We start from the raw sequence: 23,740 nt of genomic DNA on the forward strand, positions 1-23,740 counted from the left end.
ATTTGGTTGCACGGTAACATCCTGTCAAGCTAGGAGGTAACTCCTCAAATGAATTGTGCTTATTCATTAAGACTACTTATGGTTATATACATGAGGGAGTGACTCTTGGGTTTCACCTCCCGATGACTCTTCATTTTCACTTATTTACTATTTACATTATTTACAAGTGTTCACCCAATCCCCATGATTAAGTGTCAACATTCCCCCCCCCCCCCACTCTTAATATTAAGGGATGTTGGTGAGTCCAAGCATCGTTCTGAATCTTTCAAGATTTTCTCTTCCAAGCGCTTTGGTGAAGATGTCTGCAATCTTCTCATTTGTGGAACAATGGCGTAGATGGATTGTCTTGGCCTCAACGTGATGTCAAATCAGATCGTATTTTGTATTGATGTGATTTGTTTGATCATGGAACTTTGTGTTCTTGGCCAACTTTATTGCAGAGGTGTTGTCAATCATGAGTGGAGTTGAATGTAATTGTTTTACCTGCAAATCTTCCATAATTTTCCTAAGCCACACAATTTCTTTTGTTGCCTCAGCTGCTACCACATATTCTTCCTCTGCTGTGGAATCTGCTGGAACTGATTGTTTGCGTGATCTCCAGGAGACAACTCCTGATCCAAGACTCATAGCATAACCTGAAGTAGATAACTCTGTTTCTTTGTCAACATCAAAGTCTGAATCAAAGTATCCAATCAAGCTAAAGTTGCCCACCTGTGTATACTTGAGTCCAAAGTCTTGAGTTCCCTTCAAATACTTTAGAACTCTCTTTACAGCACACCAATGTCCCTCACAAGGCTTTTGCATAAACCTAGAGAGGATTCCAACAGCAAACGAAATGTTTGGTCTAGTAGTAGTCAGGTAGTTGAAACTTCCTACAAGTTGTGATCTATACTTTGTTGCATCCTCAAATTCTTTTCCTTCAATGGATGTGAGCTTTAAGTTTTGTTCAATTGGAGTAGTCAGAGGATTGCACTCAACCATTTCAAACATGTTCAATAGATCTCCAATATACTTCTTTTGAGAGAGGAATATAGAATTTAGATGTCGAGTTAATTCAATACCGAGATAGTAGTGAACATAGCCCAAGTCAGTCATTTCAAAACCTTTCCTCAATTCCATCTTTGTGGATGCAATGTAGCTCTCATTGTTCCTTGTCATCAAAAGATCACCTACATATACTAAAATATATACAACTATTTTGCCAAATTTCTTGACAAACAAAGTTGCATCATCAAGATCATAATGTTTGAAGTTGAGTTTCAGAAGATGCTCAGTTAATTTTTCATACCAGGCTCGCGGTGCTTGCTTGAGGCCATACAAGGATTTCACAAGTTTTCATACTTTATGTTAATGTCCCGTCACAACAAATCCTTCAGGATGGGACATAAAAACATGCTCTTTCAGATCTCCATTCAAGAAAATAGATTTTACATCCATTTGATGGACTTTCCAACTTTTCTGAGCTGCTAAGGAAAAGAGTGTCCGGATGGCAGCCCATTTTGTTGTGGGGGAAAAAGTTTCCTCATAATCGACCCCTTCCTTCTGTGTAAAACCTTTTGCCACAAGCAAGGATTTGTGCTTGTCAAGTGAGCCATTAGCTTTATACTTGTTCTTGTAGACCCACTTTCAGCCAATTGGTTTGGTTCCCAATAGAGGATCAACCAGCTTCCAAGTGCCATTATTTATCAAGGCATCATACTCCTTTTGCATCGCTTATTTCCATTCATCATGAGAAGTGGCTTCTTTGAAGGAAGTTGGTTCAAAATCTGTAGACAATTTCAGTTCACAATCATAAGAAACATCCATATCGACAGGTAAATCATAATCATCTACATCACCTCCATTTTGCCTGGTTGAATTTCTTGTTCCTATCTTTCCAACCTCATCAGGATGAACACTTTCAAGTGTCTTTGTCAGCCACTTTGGGTGACCTTTCTGAGATGGTCTAGTTTGCTTTGTTGATTGAGTCTTCCAATTTTGTTAATCACATCACTCAAAGTATCATCAGTGGTTGGAATTTCATGTGGGGGAGAGAGTGCTTCAGAAGAAGATTCCACAGATTACTCCAATATAGGAATCCACCCTTCAATATGTGGAATCTGATTATCAAATTCTTGAAATTATTTTGCATTTCTGAATCTATCCAAGCGATCAAGTTGCCACTAAACAACATTGTCATCTTTGGAATATTAAAAAAATATTACATCTCTAGGTACACCAAACTTTTTATTAACTTCATCATAGAGACAGTATGCTTTGGAGGTATTTGAATACCCTAAGAAGATACACTTATGACTCCTTGCACCAAGTTTGTTTCTATGTACCTTTGGTATCAAGGCATAACAGGTGGAACCAAAGACCATGAGATGCTTTACCGAAAGAATGTGGCCATACGACATTTCATAAGGAGTCTTGTTTCTAATAGCATTAGATGGACAAATATTCTTTACATATACAACACATAGAACTGCATCAACCCAAAACGTCAATTTTACATTCTTGAAAAACATCACAGAACATACCATATTTAAGATTGTCCTATTTATAAATGTATAATCCTCAATGTTTAACTCTAAATTGGTTATGTCATATTTTTTGTTGCCAAAAAAGTCTAATTTTTTTATTGTATTTGACTATGGAATCCCTAATTGGTTTGCGAATTTAAGCTTTATATAAATTTTTACTTTGGTAGGGGAGATATCAATAGTGACATCTTTTCTCGCAGTAGACCCTATAATTCTAAATAGCATTGAAGCATAATTACGTGAAGTTTCTAAAAATATTCCACTGCCCATTTTACTTCTTTTTTTATATACGAGCTTAGGGTTTTTTAAAGATAGCACCCTTTTTTTTAATATATATATATATATATATATATATATATTCAAGTTAATTAAATTAATTAACTCATATAAAATAATTAATTAATTGTAGTTGTATCATATATATATTAACTTATGGCTCATATGTATGTTAATATATTTTTAACATATGAACCCAGTCGTGACTTTAACACAACCGCATGACCCAACAATCATGACTTAACCATGCACCCAACCTTGACAAAAAATCCACAGAAAATGTCAACGGTCGTCGGTCAAGTGCGAAGTGACAGGAGTACGACAGGCAACGGGGGTTGTCGTTGTGGGAAAAAAAAATGTTGCAGGCCAGGTATGACGGAGGTGCAGCGATTTGATGATGCAACCGTGTTGCGTCCAGGACAAGCCACGACTGTGCTAAACAGTTTGTGGAGAGAGAAACAAGATTGTGTAGGAATTGTTACGACCACGGTACAGGAAACAACGAAATGGTTGGACAAACTGTGCAGCAATGACAACAGTGGACAGAGGTAGCGTGATGGCAACGGTGATGGGAATTTAGACATAGTGGATGACAAGGATGGGTGCCAATGACAGTCTATGGGCGGATTTCAACAATGGTGGTTATAGTCAAGATGGTGGCTAGGCGGATAGAATAACACAGCCGGATAGGGGATGCAATAGGTCGAAGACGAGTGACGGTGACATCAATATAACCTTTTTTTTGGTTTTATAATATGTTGTTTTTTTTCACTTTCATAAAATATATGAAGGTATTTTCATTTTTTTAATGACCAATGGCCAACTGGCGAATTGGAGAAGCTCCAAACTCTGGTGTAGCAAAATGCTTTAATTGCGATGACAAAAAGGCTGTCAGGAGGATGATGACCAAAGGTCGGATCAGGCGTGGCTCTGATACCAATGTAATAACCAAAAGTCGTATACGCAGCGAAAAATATTAAATTACTTCGTAAACAAAGACATCCATTATAGGATAGAAATTGTATATTGTATATTATATTACATAAAAGAATGAATGTAGGATGAGTACAAATGAGAATGAGGGTCCCGTATATATAGCCATGTAAGTACCCTTTCACTAACTGTTATGTCCCTAGTAACATACCTTTTCATTAATTGCTAACTAATTAATCATTAATCTTATTTGTTGTCTTGTACATTATTTGTGTTTATTTTTTATATAAATTTAGTTCGTTACATCGAATTGCTTCATCATGTGGTTGGTTTCTAGAATGGCCATGGGAGTTATCGGTGTCTTCTCCATATAATTTGAGCGCTCTTCATCTCTTTTGGGGACCCTAGGGAGTATAACTATTATAGAAGATATATAGGGGCATGGTGACGCAATTTTCCTCATGCTAATCTAGGTGGTTCTTGAGGGGAATTGTGGTGGTATTTCTTAAAAGTGGCGTTGGCTCTGGGAGACGTGGCTATTCACGCTCTCTCAGAGACTAAAAAACCAAATTTAAGTGTTGAATATTCCTTTGTAGAGAGGTTGGGTGCACCGAGATATGGAGGGTTAGGGCTTGCAGGATTGTCGAATGTAGCATGAACAAGGTCAGGGGGAGACTGTCAATCCTCTACTTTCTCACCCTTTTCCATTTGAAAAGAATTCCTTTGCTTTAGATGGAAATGGTGGGTTCATGTTGCATATAAGAAACTCCTTGGACCATCTCAATTGAGTTAGGCAAGATTACCACAATGATATTGTGGACTTCATGTATTATATCCAGAAAAACATGTAGGAGATGCATGATAGGATGGTAAGCCTGTGGAGAGGACATTGGCGCATCCAGGAACAATTAGACCATTTGGAAACCCAATTGACATACATGAACAGGCAAGTTCACTATGAATTCAAACCCCTGCCATCTCTTGGTTCGAGCCCTAATAACCTTGTTCCAGTAAATTATGATGATGTTTGATGTTAATTGGTTGTATCTTGATTTTTTAAGTGTTTTGGAATTTATTGTGTGTCAGTTTATGTAAATCACTATCATTTTGGAAGTTTTATTTGGGCAGACAGATGTTGGCCAATAAATCCAGTAAGAGTGAGGCCAACACGTGTTTGAGAAATGATATGAGAAGATGTAACTTTTTGAATTAATAGAAAAAACTTGATTGATATATATATATATATATATATATATATATATATCAGGCCTCTTGTCATTACAAGGGAGACACCATATCAAATCTTAGAAAGTGGAATGGAATGGATTTGATTGTGAGGCTATGTCTAAATGAAAGAAGGAGGTTTGCATCAAAGTGTTGACAATGTTGGAAACCACCAACACACAGGGGGTCTCCCTGATATGAAGTCCCAATTAGACTTCACACCATTTGGTGTAGGAGCCCCATCCAAAATATGGTTCGGCTGCCATTATCTTAGAGATTTGCCTTGGCTGCAATACTTAGCATAAGAGAGCAACATGCATGTACTTTCGAATGAGCTAGTAAGTAAGCTTTGTGAAATGTTCAATTGCAATATGTATCAAGGTTCTTTCATTGTAAAGGAAGAGAAAGCGAATCTTTAGAAGAAAATTAGTAGTACTATTCTAATAAAGACACACACACAAACATATGAAAGAATCATCAACCATCTAGCGAAACAATTCACATAGACATAATGATCATTAATATAATTACAACACACTTTCAACAAGATAAGCTCCAAATCCAATGAAGTAGTTCAATTTCTTTAGTACAAAAGAACATAAACACATACCGCAAACATCTAAAGAGTAGTCTTACAACATTCACTATATATGCATGAAAGTGTGTTACCTCAATAAGCTTCTATTATTAAGCGAGACAGCACTAGCTCCAATAGTGGAGCTTCAAGCTACTACTTACTCCCTAAAAGAACAATCTTATCTTTAATGCCTAGTTGGAGAAGCCAAGGTGAAAATTCCTTTGTTTGAGTAATGAGGCTTCTTTTATAACAAGAGGGATGACCTTCCATATCCCCATAACTCTTGCAGTACCCTCATGACTCTTGGACTTCTAATATGACCTTTGGACTTCTTTGGAATTTCCCTAATGAACATTTTGTCCATATGTGACTCTTGTACTCCCGTTTCATCATGTGACGACCGTAAGACAAGTCATTGACATTGATGAATTGGAATATTGTGATTTGTAACATGACACTACTACATTTGGGCAGAAATTCCGACGGCAGAATCTGACGGAACAGATAAAATCGGAAAAAAAAAGTGTCGGAAGTTAAATTTATTTTTTGTTTTATTTTTCTAAAATCCTTACTCTCGTCGAACATCCAATGGGAGTTCTTTAACAGTCGAATATTCTATGGATTGCCTTATCTCGTCGATTATCTGATGGTTTCCTATAATCCCTCTTGTCATTGAATATCCAACTGGAGTTCTTTTACCGTTGTATATCCGACGTTATATCCAATAAAAAAAAATGTCGTCTAATTTCTAACAATTGACAAATAATCGTTGCATAACATTCAATTCCACCATTGATGGCCTTTTTCATTGACAACTTCTAATATGGGACTACTTTACGTTGATATCTATAATATATTAATATTATACTATATGATTATAATATAAATTATATATATAAAGATATTTTAGATATATATATATATAGAGGGAGAGAGAGGGCCTAACATCATATAACTTTGACATAGTTGTTATATATATACATATATTAGTTGTGATTGTTTTGAACAATTATAGGTTTATTTTTGAGGTTAATTTTTGAACAAAATCATCATTGAAAGTTTGGTGAAAAAAATGTCACATAACATTCCTCAATGATACCAAGAATACGTGGAAGGATCGGCATCAAGGGCCTCTGAGGATCGAAAATATTATTGCCCTTATAGAAATTACAAGGGCTTGAGGCCAAGGAGATTTCTAATAAAATCAACTAAAAAGCATTGTAGAGACTATGGACACACTAAAGGCGGACATGAATATCATCCACTTGTAAGTTAAATATTATATGTCTTTGTATTGTACATTGTTTTTGTAAATGTTTATATGTATATTATATTTTAGATTGTAAGTCTTGTATTGTAAATTTATTATCTTTCTATTGTTAATGTATTTTATAATATTCTTTTAGGAGGTGTTTGAACTATGTTGTCATCTTGATGTGGACTAGAAATATTATTTGATTATTTTCGTTAGGGTTGATTAAGGGGTTAGGTCGAGTTAGGGGTTAATTACTTTATGGGCTTAGGGATAAGGGGTTATTAATGTTTAAGGGTTTAGGGGTTAGGGGTTAACGACTTAGAGGTTAGGGGAATGGGATTAAGGTGTTAGGGGGTTAATGTATGTTTAAGGGGTTAATTTGGACCTAGAGGATTTAGAGGTTAATCATGGGTTTTTATGGAGCATTATTAATAAGTTTTTAAAGTATATTATGCAAAATATGACATTAAGAAAGAATATGACATTATAATGATGAATGCAAAATAAGATCAATATGTTTTTTTATTATGATCATGACTATATATCTCAGAAAGTGTCTCACTTCCTACATGTCAAGAAAAGTAACATCTTTCTTATATTTTTTCAACATATTCTTAAATATCTTGATAAATTGCACAAGCATCATCATTGATTTGTTGTCTTTGTTTCTTGGTCTCACCTAAGTTGTCTTTCTCTTTGTCTTTGTTTTCCTTCTATATTATATTTGTAAACTGCTATTATATCAACGTTTTAATACTTGCTATACATACTAATATTACTTTTTTTTATTGTAATTATATAGTATCGACCCCTTAGGGCATTGCTCGACGAGGAAGAGGTGGTTGTAGTACAAGTGCTTGTTCAAGAACATGGAACGATTAATATTGAGGATCAAGCTAATGATCCTATGGGACAAATAGATTGATCCATGAGACAATTAATAATGTTGGAATGAATGATGATGGCAACCAATATGATGATTGTGCTTTTGATTTACCTGTACTTGAGATGGCAACTAAACCTCTTTATGAAGGCTCAAAAACATCTCTTCTCTTTGTTGTATTGTTGTTAGTCAACTTAAAGGTGGTGAACGGCTTGTCAAACTGCATCATTTCACTAATTTGGAATATTTGGATGCAATATGTATGATCAATATTTTTTAGTACACTAGCCAATGCTATTTATTTTATGTTGTAGATTATTAGGTGAATTTCTATTACCATCGTTAATTGTTTTACCTCGCAAGTACCGAGATTTACATGCCATTATGAAAAATATTGGAATGGAGGTCAAGTTATTCATGCATGACCTAATGATGATATTCCCTATTATAAAGAACATACATTAAAAGACAAATGCCCAAAATGTGATGAGAGTAGATATCAAACTAATAAAGTAACAAAAAAGATGCCTCGCAAGGTTCTTCGTTATATTCCCATAATTCCATGTATGCGACAATTGTTCAGGTGCAAAAGCATAGCAAAACTTATGGATTACCATGAAAGGAATATAAGTGAAGATGGTCTTCTTTGAATGCCAGCAGATGGATCTACATTTGGGAATATAGAGGAAATGTGGCTAGAGTTTAAAAGAGAACCTCATAATCTTAGGCTTTCATTAGCAATTGACAATGTCAATCCATTTGGAGAGCCCATATCTACTTACTCGGTGTGGCCCGTTTTTGTTATCAACAATAGCATTCCTCCGTGGAAGTCAATAAAGAGGGAGCACATAATGTTGACAATGATTGTTCCAGGTATTAATTTGTTTAAAATATATTTTTTTTAGCGCAATAACATCTCATTTGTCTTGTTTGTTTCATAATTATGTCCTATATTTTCTTGTTAATTTACTCATATATGTTCAATTATGCCTTATAATTATGTCTTAATTTTTTTTATTTACTCATATATGTAGCAATTATGTATTATATGTTCAATCAATTAGGCAAGTATCAGGTCAAAGATATGAATTTATATGTCAAGCCTCTTATCAACGAGTTAGTAGAGTTATGGAACAATGTCACTATATATGACATCTCTAGACCAGTAGTTGCACAAAGATAATTTCATTTCCATGAAATGATTGTACGGATAATTTATGATGCCCCAGGGCTAACACATTTTTGTGGTGTGTTATAATGTTACCCTGCACTTTAATAATTACACTGAAGGTCTTTGTCTATGAAGTTTGTTGGGAAAACATTGTTTGCCCCAACCAATCCTGAATCCCCATTTTCGTTGTCCTCCAATGAGTTAAAAATTGATAGGTAGAAAGGGTGGGTCCGTGAGCCAATAAATTTATGAAGTCCATAGACATGAGACAAACATGAGTATTCAAGAAGGTCTTTAATGTTGATGGAGCAATCTTAGAGGCTTCGTTCGTTGCAGTACAAGGTTGTGGTTCCTCAACCCAACACCATCATGTCTGGTTAGGAACATTTAATAGAGAAGAAGACGTCGCACGGGCCTATGACTGAGTTGCACTCAAGGTCTAGGGTTGGGACATGTTGTGGCCAGCAACAACCCCCCTTCTTATTTAGTTTTATTTCTAATACTAAATAAGTGGGGACCCTTATCCATAAAATTCAAAAAATAGATTAGGACTTGTATTCCCTTTTTGAATAAATCTTACTATCATAAAACAAGGAGAATACCCGAAAATCCCAAAAAGACTTGAGTTTTATGATAAGTTCAAACAAAATTGTTCCTTTAATAAAAAGCGTCGCATCGCAAAAAGGTAATGGATGCCTTCCTACAAGCGGAATCCTAAGATTGCGAAATCGCAATGCGACATCACGCATCAAAAGACCCTCATCGCATCGCATGCCTCAAATATCACTTAAGCTGAAATGCCTCAAACGCCGATATGCGATGGCGCATCTCGCAAATCACATTTCGCAGAAAACACATTGTAACAGATGATTGTCACACGCAACAAATTTGTGATATTGCGATCTGCGATATTGCGAAGCAAATCGTAAAATCGCCTTATCGCAGATCTGCAGGGCTCGATCGCAGATCTGCAGGGCTCGTTGTTCGAGAAAGTTTTTTCCATAAACCGATGCCCAGTTATGCGCGTTAATGTTAATTAATGAGTTAGTTGGCAATCATTAATGAAATATGGTTTTGATCTAATCGAGGAGCCATTTCACATAGGGTGATATATTTTATATGTTTTTGGCATTTAAAGCTTTCCCGTCACCTTTTTCTTATCATTATTCTTGCCTCATTTGTAAACTGCAGGAACGAAGAGCAGAGAAGTGTACATAGCAGTGTTCAGAATATTATGGGAAAGAAGGGTAAAGCTCCGAGTTCTGAAGATAAAGAGATGACGCCCTTATACACAGACACCACCTGTAACAAAGATGTCGGTATTACTACTTGGGAAGGCATGTACAGTCTACTCGAGGAAGAAAACCTCATAATAATGGAGGTTACAGCTACTGCTGGCTCACATGGGTCATCTGAAGCGTCTATTATAGAACTAGCATGTTCTTTCTTGCACCGAATAGCGGCGAGGCCCAAAATTCTTGCATACACAGACATGGTCAAATGGGTATTGGATAGTGCTGATATCACGAATAGTCAGTTTAAGACTCAGAGCCAAGAATGTACGAAGTCGTTCTTTCCACAAAATTTAAGGTTTATATCAAAAGGCGCGCAAAGGGCAAAAATAGCATCAAGGAAGCATGGATCAAGAAACCAAGGCAGTTTCTAATGCGCGATTAGCGCTAATCGCGCATTGCCAGGAAAAACGTCTTAAAATGGAAAGCCTCTAATTACTCAATCGCTTGTGAGCTTGGAAATTTGTAGGAAAAAATGCTAAAGGCAAAAGGCAAAACTCGAACTCAAAAAAAACAGTGGTATTTATCAGGGATATCTTCAAGTGGTATGTAAATATCTACCAAATGTACAGCGTCTATAGACAAGCTGGAGACAGAAGGCTCAAGAAAAAGCAGAGTCCATCAAAAGGTTAACCAAGTTGAATTGGGATTATTACTAGACATATTTGGTAAAACCACACAGCCAGTGCATGACTCTCAAATGTATCATTAATTATGCCGAGAAGATGGTGCCAGCTCTTGCGGATTCCGTTTTCGCAGGACAACTAAAGTCGGAAGTCGGCGAGCCAACTCTCTCCAAGCAAATGTTGAACGCTTGTGACTACAAGGAATCGATACATAGATAGTTAGTTATTAGTTTTAGTTTTAGATTCAGTTTTAGTTTTAGTTTTGCTTTATTTTTGCCTAAAATAAGGACGGTCATTTAAACTGTATCCTACATTTTTGTAATAAATTATATTTAGATTTAGTTAGTAGTATTTAAACCCTTCTTATGCATTTAGAGAAGGGTCCTGAAATTTATCAAAAACTTGTCCTCAGAACATGCACTTTTGCACCCTCCAAGGAGGTTTTGATGAATGAATGGAACAGGATTTATTAATATTTGTGTTTAATATCAACTACTGATGTTGCACTTTTGTACTCTTCATAGATGTTGGATTAAGAAGAGATAGATCATTATTGTTGGAGCTCATGAGTAGAACTCGTTATAAATGGTACTTTTATCTCTTAACAAATTATGCTTATGTGTTATGGTGATATTCATGTTCAGTTATTTATGTATGAATGTCTGAATGCTTGAGTTATCATTTGGCACTTCTATGCGGTGATAGCCATTTATTTATGCTTAATATATGCATGACTTATTATGCGATATGTTTTTCACAACTGTTCGGCTAACTTTTTATACGAAACAGTTCATCTTTATTGAATTCTTTTCTTATAGCGATTGAATGATCTTTATTACCAATTGTTGTAGAAACTATTTTAGATCGCATAATTGAAAGATCAAATCCCAGGGTAGTTTTAGAATTAGATATTTATGTTTATTAGAATACAATTGCATGTCATTAAATTAGATTTAGAATAAAATCATTTTACTTAGAAGTTATTAGAAAGGAAATATCAATTCTCAATACACACACACATAAATTGGGACACTGGTCCCATATCCCTAGTCGAACCCACTACACCAAACGGAAAAGGAGCTGCTAACCAAGGTCCGAACCGAGTGGGTATCCCCCTTGTTGTAGACCAGATTTTCGCGGCTTCAACAGGACACCACCACCAATTTCAAACTGGTGGGAGACGGCGATCTGGAGACCCAATTCATGAGAGAGCACAATAAGGAACAAATTGTGGAAATGCTCTGAAAGCACATTTTACGACGAAGAGATGATGATGACGGTAGATCGGTCAGCAACAATGAATAATGCCTAGGTGTCGCGGGAGGTGATCGGGTTTGGCCAAGGAAGGGTCTATGAAGAAAATAAAGAAAATAAATAGGGCCTATTCGATAAGGTTGTCACACTCAGTGACGTCGGAAAACTCAATCACCTAGTTACTCCCAAAAAATATGCGAAGACGTATTTGCCTCTGGACGTGAATTCCAACGAGAGGTTTCTCTTGAATTTCAAAGATTACACGGCGAAAGTCTGGAGATTTCGTACTCGTATTGGAACAGCAACTAGATATACGTGTTAACCCCAAGTCCCAACAATATGGTTGTTGTAAATATGACCAGAGCTCGTTGCTTGACAAAGCGGGACTGAAGAATTTTGGATATAGTGTGATGCAACACATCCATGGCACTTCAGGAATCCTGTTTCGTGGGTGGTTAACACAGAAGTTTTCGTTAGATGGATTAGATTGGGTGTCCAAAACGAAGTAGTTGGGTGGGCTTCATGGTCATTTGCAACAACGAGAAGGAGATCACCATGCTTGTGAGGAGAGACATCATTGTGTGGTACAGAGGAACCGTGACACCATTGGAATGAGCAAAAAATCTAAAGGACTTTCTCATGCCCGTAGTGACAAAGAGTAAAAGAAAAAGAAAATACCCTTATGGGTGTTGCATGGAGCCCAGGGTGGAGAGTGGGTTTTGGATTATTTTCACTACCAAGAACACCGAAGGCCATAACACTTCATATCAAGTCGTGAACGAGGTCAGAAGATTGGTACAACTATACAAGGGCAAACAAATCAATATAACAATCACTGGCCATAGCTTGGCCAATATAAGCAGTGACTGCTACTGATGTAGAGATTGATGGGCAGTAGCATCAAACACTAAATACTTTTGAACGACGATTTTCTTGTTATGATGCTAAAATTTATGGAAAAGACTATAGCTAGAGAAATTATATTATGTAGAAATTTTGCTTGCTAATTTCCTGTTATTCTTTTTGAAAGTGTTATTTGTTTTACAGGTGGAAGGAGTTTCCCACGAGGATAGGAGAGTCCAAAACATTTGGGATACATTCTCCCATATTCCATAAGTTTCAATTCGCACTTACATGAAAGGAGGTTAAGGTCAATAGTGGTTCATTTTATTTAATTGAAGTACGCTAATGCTTCATCGAGTTAATGCATGTAAAATTGACGATGGGAAGAATGGGGATGTTGTAGTGGATAGATACCACCATTTTAGGTAGAAGCTTCTGGATCAATTACCAGAATAAGCAGATGCCTAGTATCATTATCCATTGTCTTTTGTGACTGTTGATGGGATTTAAATTACGTGTGGCAATCATGATTTGCAGGAAGATGTTCCACTGCTTAAGTATTTGGGAATGGACATGTATTGGTTTTCTATTTTGTGGTCGTGCATATACCCTAGTAAGGTTTTCATACATATCAACATCAATGAATCACCGACAATGAATTTTTATTACATATCGCCTCATTAACTGGTTAATTAGTTGAGTGATTCCTTTACAGAGGGCTCGCCAAGACACAGAGGAGTCAATCCAAATGGAATGGCTTACTACATCAATCTAATATATGAGCTCCTCAAAAATGGTATTAGAAAAATATTTGCCACGCCAATATATGTGCTTTTTGGCCTCATCACAATCCAAATAAATTAGAGGAATCGTGCATCTGATCAGCTTTAGATCTCTTTGGAGTTTTAAAATCGTGCATCTCAAATTGAATCCTTAAATGGTTCTCAGATTGATTTGATTTCAATTATTTGTGAAGATGACAAGCATGCTCCCACTATTCAGTTGTCAGTGAGTAGAGGTGTTCTCGCTACGAAAGTTTCCTAGGAGGTATCGCAGAGACTTGGTGCTTTACCTGTGGTTAGCAGAACAAGTGAATAAAGCTTACTTCCTCATTTGGGTACATGGAAAAGAGTTGAAGCTACGGTTTCTAGAATATGGCTTGCCATTAAAGGGCATATCCAAAGAACTACCTACACTTTAGGTCTAGGGGAACCAAGTTTATGAGGTAACCCTATTCTTGAATATGATAGAATATGCAAACCAAGCTATTTGCACTCTTTAAAACAATATAAACAGTTCCATAATCCAGAAGATTCCATACTCTACAATGTCCACCATATATTTGGGGCCTGGGTATTTGTAGCCCAAGAATTGTTGCACATAATATATCAAATAATATACTTTGGGGATTCCTTAGGAGCATCCACAAATTGTTGGATGGTTGAAAGGATATGGAAGATGCTCACAGAAATTGTGAATTTTCTTCTAGTGATGGACACAGATGATTTCCTTCGCCTTAAACACCAATTAGCCATTATCAAGACTAGTACTTCTATAGGTGCATATTTCCTTTGGCTTGCCCCCTTCAAAGACCTTACAAATGCATGCAAGAAACTAAGGCATCTGGTGTCCAAAGTCATGGGTGTTGAGGATGATCCAAAGGGTGGACCAAAGCTCTAAGAGGCAGTTATAAATTTGTTTCATTCACATGGACTGCCATCACATAGAACTTCGGGTTCTTATCATGTTGCAATAATACATGTTATGTTGGCCTTCAAGGCAATAGAAGTCGCGGTGAAAAGCTTTTTCTTCACATATCAGCAGCTGGTAATTAGAGTCATGGGTAGCATTGAAATGAAGGGTCCATCATATCTAGGTGCTTGTGATGCCCTATCACAGATATATTTTGAACCACCTTATTTCCCCAATGTAGATGGTGCAAAGGCATTTTTTGGTGACTATTGGCACTAAAGTTCTATGACTATGGTCAATGCTACAATGTAAGATATACATAAATATACAAACAAATCAAATGGAGTTTATAAGACAAAGAATATTTTAGTCCACACTTCCTTCAGTTCTTCAAAGTATAACCCCAAATTCATACATGCACTTCTTACATTGACAATTTTGAATATTGTGCATAGAATTATATTTGATATAGGATTGGACTCTTTTTTGTTCATCCCCGTCAATAGGGATAATTTACATCTTTAGAAATTGCAATTTTTGGGCTTCATCACAGTCTCATTATCAATGTAATGGGTCTTATTGGATCTTGTTCTGATTGATTGCTTTAATGCATTACTATTTTATCCTGAGTTCTTCTCCTTTTTCAATGAGCAAGTATCATACAAAAATTTCTTGTACAGAGCTCTAGGGAATAATAGCTAAAGTGTATTTAATATTTTGAAAAATAGCCAAGTTACGAGTAGAATTAGGCATATTATGTTGGGTGTGTTTATAGAATGATGCACATCTCTTTCTTTATTTTTCATGGAAACTTGTCACCTGTTGTGGCATCTTCATGATTTTTGTGGTTCTAGTCCTAGAGGTACTTTTCTGAAGAAAAAGCTACAAAACTTGGTTATATTTTCGAATTATAATCATTCTCTATATTAGTAGCAGGTCAACGGATGATGCTACTGGACAGATTGGCCTAAAAATTACTAACAGCCTACTAGATCTATCAAGTGGTCAATTCCGATAAGAAAACTAGTAATGCTAAAATTCCAGTGACTGTTTTCTCTTTCGGCCGGCTACGTGTGGGTAACCGTGTCTGGGCTAATAAAATGGAGGAAATGGGATGCAAAGTATTGAGAATAGTGAACAACCACGATGTGATCACCAAGGTTCCAGCCCTGGTTCTCTACGAGAGCTACATGCTACAACAACAATGCTAAAAAAATGTGGTGGTGTTGAAGATCATCGACATTCTTGACAAAATGCCATGGCCTTACTGTCATGTTGTAACAAACCTTCATGTGAAGAAACAAGCATTCTCCATATCTGAAATCGGATGCAGACATGAGCTGTTGTCATGATATTTTCATCATCCTTTGACGAGTTAAAAATTGACAGGTGAAAAGGGTTCAGGTTGCCAGCCCCTTCGCCTCGTATAACCCCTTCGCCTTATACAAGGTTCGAGTCTCAGAGGAAGAAAAAATGATGCACGGAAGCTCCTTGAAACAAACCAACCCTGCTTGGAAATGACATAATCATAAAACTCAGTCAAACTTGCTGGACTCGGGGAATTTCATTGTTAATATCTCATAAACCTAAGAATGCAAGCTGCTCTTCCAGTCCACCACACCTTCAGGAAACCAAAGTGTTATTTCCTTCTTTGCACTCTCAACCTTGTCACTACCATGGATAATGTTCCTTCCAACCTTTATAGCTAAGCTACCTCCCAAATCTTCTATTCCTTCGGTGTTCTTTTGCACCTTTAGGTGCAATTGATAGTATTTAATTTTATGAATTTCATTTCAAGTATTTTTTTAATTTTAAATAGTTTGACCTTCATTATACATACCCAAAATAATTGATATAAAAATTATTCCATTTCTTGCAGGTCTTCAAACAAAGGGTAAATTTTCTTATCTAGTTTGTGGTCCTAAGATGAAATATCGTTGTTCAAGAAATATAGGAAAGGAGGTGTTTTATATGATGCAAATTTTAAATGAATAGGGCGGGTTCACTCTCAAACATGTCATTGACCCTCTCAGCTCTACAATTTGGTCTCAAGGTTGGGTTTCGGGCCAGGTCCTCAATCTTGCACTTGAATATCAGGTTCTCTAGAATAACTTCATGTTGGCCCTGAACATGGCCCATGTTCAAATCATGGAAGAGGAAACAGACACCCTCTGTTGGATTCACTCGACTTGGGGTATTTATACTCGAAAAGAAGGTTATGTTCACATTTGCAAAAATAGGCAGTCGAATGAAGAGATCTGGTGGTGGAGGAAAATTCAGAAGTTAAAAAGCCCTCCCAAATCTCCTTTGTTCTTGTGGTGTTTTCTTTAAAACAAAGTTCCTTCTTGGGACCATCTTTAGCATCATAATATGCAGGGGCAGGATTCGTGTGCTCTTTGCAAAACACGACTGAATCTATTGATCATTTATTTATTTCGTACCCCTTCTTAAAAGCTCCATGGAATATTGTTAGACATAATATGGGTGTTATCATGAATTGGAATGATGCATCTTTTAGGGAGCACTGAAAGGAATGGTGGGATATGATCAATCCCAAAAAATTGAGAAACTTGCCACCCCTTGTATGTTGGGGATTATGGAATGCCAGAAACAAAGCCATTTTCAAGGATGAAGCTTTAGCCCCATACTTGGTGGCAACACACTTTGAAATCCTCCCTGTTGAAGAAAATTCGCAAGGCCCTTGTATTGTGGTAGCAGAATAGGTGGACAAATCCATTCCTAGGGATTTCTTTGGTGGTGCAACTTCATAAAATGGTTCAGTGAGGTCTTGGAAGGGGTACAAACAATTATGCGTAGCTACTCAACCTTAAGCTTCCTCCCGTTTTTTTCCATAGAAAAAGATGTTCTTTCGTTATAGATCTTTGGTGATTCAATGATTGTTGTAAATTGGTTCAATGAAGTGCAATGATGTCATATTCACACTTTATGTCCCATCCTTGCGAAAGTCTTAAATCAGAAACAACATTTTAATTAGATCTCTTGCCAACATATTTACAGGGAAAGGAATGGTACAACAAATGCGCTCTCTAAGGTAGGTGCTACTCAAGCTTTGGGAGTATGGAAAATCAACAAATAGATAAATGAAGATACATCAGTTTATTTTCATATACCATTCATTGAAGACCTTCAACTAATGGCACATGACACATACACCACATGATTTATTATGGATTTATGATATATGCAAGCAAATAAAGCAGTGTCATCAATCTTCTTTTTGTCTCTTTTACCATGCTCTTGTTCTTTTAAATTTGATGCTTGTCGACAACCTATAGTTTCTTCATTTGATCTTTCTTTTATATGTTATGTACTCTTGTGTATGCCTCTATATATGCTAAAGAGGCTTGATTTTGGACTTTACCAATGATGTTTTTTTGAGTGCTTTATGCACACGCAACATGTAAATTTATTCCCATTAATAAAATTACAAATTCTTCAAAAAAAAAAAAACCCACACTAGCTAATTGTAAATTAGGAGGCATATTACTGGATTCATAAAGGTAAGTATTTTTTTATTTGATTCACACACATCGGTTTCATGAAGTCTATTGTTCCACCTAAAGCAGGTTCAAGAACAACTAATTACTTTGAGAAAGAAAGTTTGGTAACCATGTCTTCTACGGTCATTCTGAAGGAGGAGTGGATTCTCGTATTTACACTTGCGATTGTTGACCCTAATTTTAATCATCATTATTTTATAAAAAAACCTATCTTTTTTTATTTTGTCCCTTTTGTCCTAAAGGGATAAGGATAAACATGGGCACAATAGCTTGTAGATGCACTAGCAGATTACATATATGGGAACAAAATGATGTGTTCCCATAATCTAAACCCTCGTTGTGTTAGAAAATATTACCATTAGTTGTGAGTTACGAGTTCTATATAGTTTAGTGAGATGACAACCACCTCAGTGGATTTGATTTCTCTTGTTGCTTGATCAATCTGGGATTAAGATGGATTTATGTTAAAAACCAACATAGATCCATCTTAACTCTGGATCTACCGAGCACCGAGAGGGATCAAACCTCTCAAGACGCAAACTTCTTTTCGAATGCAAAACTTGAGGAAAGGTTTACACCTTGAGAGATTTGATTCCTCTCATTGCTACATAGATCCTTAGTTAAGACGTATCACAGATGGATCACAGTTGGTTCTTAATAATATTATTTATATTATATGGATTTCACATATCTATATATAAATGTATTCTCGTTTTTAATTTATTAAAATTTGATTTAATCTTTATAGACTATCCACAAATATTTTAAATTGATTATAACATTTTTGCTTTTAGATTAAATTAAATTAAAATATTTGTAAAATATTTTGATTGTGAAATGAGTTATAGTTTTTGGGCATGTAGTATTGATAAGCCATGGTATTGGCCCATGATATTATAACAAAGTCTAACTACAAGTTCATAATATCCATGACAAAGTAGCGGTGAATATCCATGATTAAGAATCGTGTTATATTGCAAGTTTATTGTAAGTATTAAGTTTTTATGCACTTATTAATTAAATTTAAATATGGTTACAAAATCATTATTTTAATTTATATGGTAAAATGGACCTTAATTTATAGCTACTATTTATATGTTATATATTTTATGTGATATGTATACTAGCAATTGCCCCAAAAGGTGCAAAGAGAGGCCGATAGGATTCTTAAATTGAAAAATTTGTATTTTGGTTTCCATAATTAGCAAATAATAAGTGAACGTTGATTTGGAAGATTGAATTTTGGATGATGTAATTGTCTTTGAGCTTCACATTGAAGGTAGCAAAGCATATCTAGAGGTGTTTATAGTACATCGTAGATCACTTTACTCAAAATCATAATGCACAATAACACATAAAAGATTCTATCCATGAGATTGATAATGAAAAATAACACATAAAAGATTTTATTCATGAGTTTGACAATCTTCTCGACATCTAAACAAGTTTTTCCAACCTAAATTTACTTTTCTTGTTTTTCTCTTTTGGTCGTTCTCTATGTTAAATGTAATGAGTTTTCCAAGAAGACATATGTTTTCTCCTTTTTGGGCTGATACGAGAAATCGTTGCACTTCGAACAGCACTAACCATCTCCAAAACATGATCCACTATCACCCCATCAACACCGGTTTCTTTCTGCTTCTGCAATACTTCGACAAAGTTACTGCAGAACACCCACCACATCAATTAAATTTTGAAGGGATTAGGCCAAAACCAGAAAGCCTAAACTAATTTCATGAATATAATGAGGGCCATTTTCCACACCCCTTCACATTAAAATAAGTTTCAGTCGAGTGGTCAATCATTTGGCACGAAATTTGTTCAGTGTTTGTCTAACTAAATCTGATTAAATTCATGTTTTCTTCTTCGGTATTGCTGATCTAGATTAAGAAATTTGGAACTGTTTCAAAATATTTAACCTACTTTGGTTCAAATATGCGTGTAATTCAAGATAAATATATTATTGGAAATTATACTCACTTGAGATCCCCATAAGTGAGAAGGCATAATCCGGCATCCTTAACTTTGGAGACTAATTCAGGGTTCTGTAAAATTGCTCTAACTTCGCTGACAATTCCTTGCAATCCACCTGCAAGGGACAATCACTGGGCTTCACAACTAACTTTCAACCGAATGTAATCTTCAGAGCTTCACAACTAAATTTGAACAAATCAAGAAACTGAAACCATTGAATGAACTCGAACAAGACATACATTTTAGGAAAATTTCCACCGCACTTTCGATCGAATTTCTTCTTTCATCCTTGTAAAGATGAGTACCTCTGTCTGTTAAAAAGAGTACCTGGCATCAAAGAATCCAGGATATGATTAGCCAACACATATGGGGACAATCGGAACATGAACAGACTCGTCAGTAGAAGCATACTTTCAGAACCAGGCCCTTGAGCTAAGCTCAGGACTGACCAGAGGTAAAAATAGGACCAACCCTTCACAGCTAAGGTGTAACGTCTGCTAAAGTTAGGGCTGACCCTTACCTAAGCTAGAAAAGTTGGTCCTTTTCTATTGAAAGTAAAGCACAACCCCTTTTGCCTTACTTTCAAAACGGGTTATATCTAAGTTAATCAGGGGCCTTACCTGAGGCATCCTCGGCTAAGTGATACCTTTCTCAGAGCTCGAGTAAATGATGACCTTGCCCCTTACCTGAGGTATCCTAGTCTAAGTGATACCTTTCTCAGAGTTCGAGTAAATGATGACCTTGCCCTTGACCTAAGGGCACAACTAAAATGAATGGAAAAAAACAAACTTATCAAAGGTGTATACCGGATACTCAGTATACATTTTACACAATAAATCCACTGCATTTGGGTGGAAGCTAGAATTGAAAAAAAAATTGTCCTTTCCATACATTGCCACTTGCTGAAATGATTATTTGGTTAAAAGCATAAATTAAACAGAATAAAATTAGATGCCTAGAGAATTTTTGCAGCCATGCAGTCAATGAAAAGATCAGTTGTTCTACCTTGAGAACGGTACCAATCACCCGTTGAAGTTCGACTTCAGAAACCTCAATTTCATCATCAAATTTCATCTCTATGTTAAATCCCACATAGAGAGGAACATTCTTGAATGCATCTTTAAGAGTACACAGGCGGTCTTGCACATTCACTATCCATTTGCAAATACTGCCATCATTGGCTTTTCGAACCAGAGGACTTCAGATCTAAGTAACAAGGAGGCAACAAAGATCACACATTGCATATCACAAGAAACTGAATTCCATCCACGAATCTCTACAGATTCTTACCTCCAGACCATCAGCTTGGAATCCCATGGAAAGATATTCTTCAAGATTGAGGTCTCCAATGCGCCTTGCATTGTGTAATCCCTGAAACAAACAAATCATCACAAAAGTTAGAATGGTTTAATGGCAAAGAAAGTCTGTTGAACCCTAGTTATCCAATGCGCCTCCATTATGCAATCCCTAAAACATAGACCGTAAGAAGGAAAGTTAGAATGGTCTAGTTGTAAATAAAAAGATAGTTGGCCGAGTCCCATAAGGTCCCTAAACCTGTTAGATGGATGAACATACATAGGAATGGAACCCCAACACTCTGATCCCTAGGTTTAGATCATATTTCTTTTTGGATCGTTAGACTTTTGAACAAAATACACTTTGAATGAAACTAGAAACAAAAATATAAAAGAGAAATTACCTTGTCATCTATTATAATATAGTCGTCATGGAAAATGACAGCATGGTCGTCCTTAGTGACCTGAAACAAATTTAAAGCAACCTTTGAATTTGTGCAACACGAAGACAAAAGCAAGTTTGAACATTTTAAAAACAAAGCAAATCTCCAAGTTCCGAGAAGGTAACAAGCCTAAACATCATAGCCTATGCCAGAAACTTTGCCTACCTGTACATCAAATTCAACAAAATCTATGCCATTCTCTGTTGCCAGGGCCAAAGATTTTATGTTATTTTCCATAATAGTAGGTCTGAGATTAGGAGCGTCTCCAACACTAAATACTCTGTTCTTGCGAGAACCACGATGGCCCAGAATAGTCAATGATTGTTGCCTGCTTTCTATTTTATTGTCTGTTATTGGGCAATATACAAAGATCACAAAGTACAGCTCAAATCCTATCTTAATATTTGAATCCTAAATTTCAGTTCACACCAGAAAAGACCAAATCGGAGGCATAGCAAATAATTCTTTTTAGGGCTAATGGTACATAATGCCACAAATGCAATTGTTAACTGTCAAGAACAGTACTGGGAAGAATTCAAAATGAAGAACATACCACGTAAAATTGGGCCATTCGCGGGCCTGTATATAGGATATTGAGATTTTCAGGAGTAGAAACTTGCTGCATTACAGCAGGATCTATGTTTATCGACCGAGCAAGTATAGTTGCATCAGAAACCAAAAAGTTTAATTCCAATCTCCATTGAAAAGGTTATGAAAATTTTCACCGATTTCGTTACCTAAAACCTTATAAGCAATGGAAATAACAATAAAAAAATTATAAAATCTGGGAGGTCCCTCCAACGGGTAAATCTAGAGATAAATTCCAGTATAGTGCCAGTATCAATCACCAGTCTAGCGAACTATGGATGTCATTTGTTGCAAGACACCAGTGCTTATAACCGGGCTCTCCAACAAGCTCTGTAATATCGAAAAGCAACCTCTAGTGCTACCTAAATTAAGGGACTTCAAACATCTTTATATTTTCTTTCACAAAAAACACTAATCCTATAATATCAAAAGATAGAAAAGTTAAAAGACAAGCAAACCAAAGAAAGTTCCTAAGAGCTTTAATAGATCCTGTATTGTAAATAAAAATAGTACACAACTCAAAATTAAGCACAAGAACTTGCACTATATAAGGCAGATTACATAGATTCCCTCAAATTCAATACTTCGCAGTCTCTATGAATAGAAAAAATTATATATTTGGGGGAAATATGATACTGCATAAATTCAAGAATTTGCAATCTATCATGCATATTCGAATAAATTTATGTTGGAAATGGCAATGATATCGCTGAAATAAAAGAAAATGACACAACGGAAATGAAAGCAATAAAATATAGTAATCGTACATAAATTTGTCCTTACAACGGTAGATTACAGGAACACAAACCTAAGAAATGCAAGTAAAATCATATTTATATTTGTTTCCAGAGCAGCACACTACCGTAACACAAACCTTAAAACTTTAAACGACCAAATGAAAGCCAGTAATTAAGAAAAAAATGAACAGCAGGAAAAGTAATATTGTTTCGAAGGCATATAATGACAGCTAAATGAACATTAAGGTGAATCTTAAAAGAGCAGTAATTCGAAATTTAGAAAAGAGAAAAAGATTTTAGAGATATACGAATTTTCCCTGGTGTCTCAAAAACCTTTAAACGTCAAGAAAAAGACAGGCATACCGACATATCCGTAACGACAGGATAAAAAACAAAATAAATAAAACTGGAGAATTCAGTCTTGGAGATTAAAAAATTAATGAAAAACCAGAGAAGTTTAAACCGAAATCTCGCTTCGGAATTCAAGATGATGAGAGGATATTTCTGTAATGGAACCTACAATTTTCTCGCTCGTAGACGTGGCAGATGTCATTGAAATTCCACTCAATACGATCATGGCGGCATCGGCGGTTAAAATTGCCACTGCATCTAGAAAATGGGGCCGTTTCAC

General features: G+C 36.0%; 1 pseudogene; it reads right to left on the bottom strand.

Moving 5' to 3' along the window:
• The window catches only part of LOC149145063 (glycerophosphodiester phosphodiesterase GDPD2-like), a 33,724-nt pseudogene extending 11,315 nt beyond the window's left edge, over positions 1-22,409 (bottom strand).
• Between the last annotated feature and the right edge of the window lie 1,331 nt (positions 22,410-23,740).

The sequence above is a fragment of the Pinus tabuliformis genome, chromosome X (assembly GCF_031772625.1).
Source record: "Pinus tabuliformis cultivar Carrire ecotype Pingquan chromosome X, CPIR1, whole genome shotgun sequence".
In the NCBI taxonomy this organism is placed as follows: domain Eukaryota; kingdom Viridiplantae; phylum Streptophyta; class Pinopsida; order Pinales; family Pinaceae; genus Pinus; species Pinus tabuliformis.